A 2,500-nucleotide genomic window follows, 5' to 3' on the forward strand; every position below is an offset into this window, starting at 1 on the left:
TCTGCTCCAGATCCACAGGTGCGTCGTCACCTGGTGACCTGCTCTGAACTATTAGACGTTTCCAAGATGTTTCCAGAAGCTCTCGGATATGTTGAGCTGGAACTGGGATGTTTCCATGCGTCTCCCCCGTAACCCTGGGATTTATGGGATGTCCCAGCTGTCCTGGTGCCCCCACATGTGCTTAACGAGCGGCGGGACGTTTGATGGCTGATGAAATCCACGCTGGACTTACGGCGCCTTCACTATTGAAGCACGTACGACAGAAATGGTGTCTGCTGACGTGCACGTCACGTGCTCGCGCTGTGCTGGATCCTTCCCAGTCGTCAGTACACGTGAGCTTTGCTCTGCCTCCTGGAACCTGGAGAACAACCAGTTCAAATCATAAAATTCCAATATATTATTTAGAGAAGATAAAGAAAAGCAGGATTAGAGAGCAAGATGATTCCGTGTGGTTCAGCTCTGCACGCTTCATGGTCATGAGACAGGGTTGGAGCAGCTGAGAACCTCCACACACACGTTGTCACGGGGATTTTCCTGATATAAAGTGTATAAAACATCACTGTCAAGCAGGAATTCTGGAGCCGTTCGTTCAACAGCAGTTTGACCTCCTGAACTGTGGAGCTCGGCATCATCGCAGGTACTAAAGATAAGGCAGCTTTTTTTTAAGAAGGCTAAATTTCAGAAGGTGGTTCTCATTTGCTGCCCTGGTTCTGCTGGTTCCACCACCCTGGAAGCCCTGCAGGTCCCTTCTGTGGCCCCTCGTCCTGCGGCCCCTCGTCCTGCGGCCCCTCGTCCTGCGGCCCCTCGTCCTGCAGGCCCCTCGTCCTGCGGCCCCTCGTCCTGCGGCCCCTCGTCCTGCGGCCCCTCGTCCTGCGGCCCCTCGTCCTGCGGCCCCTCGTCCTGCGGCCCCTCGTCCTGCGGCCCCTCGTCCTGCGGCCCCTCGTCCTGCAGGCCCCTCGTCCTGCGGCCCCTCGTCCTGCAGGCCCCTCGTCCTGCGGCCCCTCGTCCTGCGGCCCCTCGTCCTGCGGCCCAATTTACCTCCAATTTATTTGTGCTTCCTCCAATATTTCCTTTGTGCAACACTGAACATAAATCTGGTTCTGAATTGCCCAAACATCCCAGCCTTACCTGATTAATGGGGGGCAAAAGGGGGGCAAAAGGGGGGGCGACGGGGGGCAGGGAAAGTCGTTCTTTCTCCTGGGGTGTGCCGGTGCTTTGGGTGGATGGTACAATATCTGTAGAGTGAATGTGAGTCATCTCCTCCCTGCTTCCATCTGCCTCCATCACTCACACACACTCACTCACACACACTCACTCACACTCACTCACACACTCACTCACACACAGTCACTCACACACACACACACTCACACACACACACACTCACACACACACTCACACACACTCACACACACACACACTCCCCATCGCTCAGTTGTTGCCATCACTCATCACCAACTGGCTTCCCAGAATTCCTCTGTGGCACCTGCCAGACTGACGGACGCTTGCTCAGAACACATCAGGCGAAGGCAGAGTGCAGCTGCCCACAGTGGCGTTGTCATGGCAACAATGACTGACAGCTCCTCTCTCACAGATGCAAATGAAGAGCGATGGCTGATTTACAGCCCATAATACGCTGGTTTATGTCCTGATGCCTCCCTGCTCTCATGCACTAAGCTGCACACAACTGGAGGGAGCACAGGGCGATTTAATCAGGCAGGCCTCCTCCCCACGGCCCCCCACGGCCCCCCACGGTCCCCCACGGTCCCCCACGGCCCCCCACGGCCCCCCACGCCCCCCACGGCCCCTCACGGTCCCCCACGGTCCCCCACGGCCCCCCACGGTCCCCCACGGTCCCCCACGGCCCCCCACGGCCCCTCACGGCCCCTCACGGTCCCCCACGGCCCCCCACGGCCCCACCGGGACCTGCGGCCCAGCAGGGGGGCCAATTAGCCTGAAGAGCTTATGTGATGCTCGTCAAACAGCTACAAAGCAGATAGGAAAGAAACTGTTGGTTCATGAATGCATTTGCATTAGTGAGGTGGAGAGAACCTCTGAGGACCAGGGGCCGAGACCAGGGGCCGAGACAAGGGGCCGAGACCAGGGGCCGAGACCAGGGGCCGAGAGCAGGGGCCGAGACAAGGGGCCGAGACCAGGGGCCGAGAGCAGGGGCCGAGAGCAGGGGCCGAGAGCAGGGGCCGAGACCAGGGGCCGAGAGCAGGGGCCGAGACAGGGGCCGAGACCAGGGGCCGAGACCAGGGGCCGAGACCAGGGGCCGAGAGCAGGGGCCGAGACAAGGGGCCGAGACCAGGGGCCGAGACCAGGGGCAGAGAGCAGGGGCCGAGAGCAGGGGCCGAGAGCAGGGGCCGAGACCAGGGGCCGAGAGCAGGGGCCGAGACCAGGGGCCGAGACCAGGGGCCGAGAGCAGGGGCCGAGACCAGGGGCCGAGAGCAGGGGCCGAGAGCAGGGGCCGAGATCAGGGGCCGAGAGCAGGGGCCGA

This window comes from Takifugu flavidus, unplaced genomic scaffold, assembly GCF_003711565.1.
Source record: "Takifugu flavidus isolate HTHZ2018 unplaced genomic scaffold, ASM371156v2 ctg141, whole genome shotgun sequence".
In the NCBI taxonomy this organism is placed as follows: Eukaryota; Metazoa; Chordata; class Actinopteri; order Tetraodontiformes; family Tetraodontidae; genus Takifugu; species Takifugu flavidus.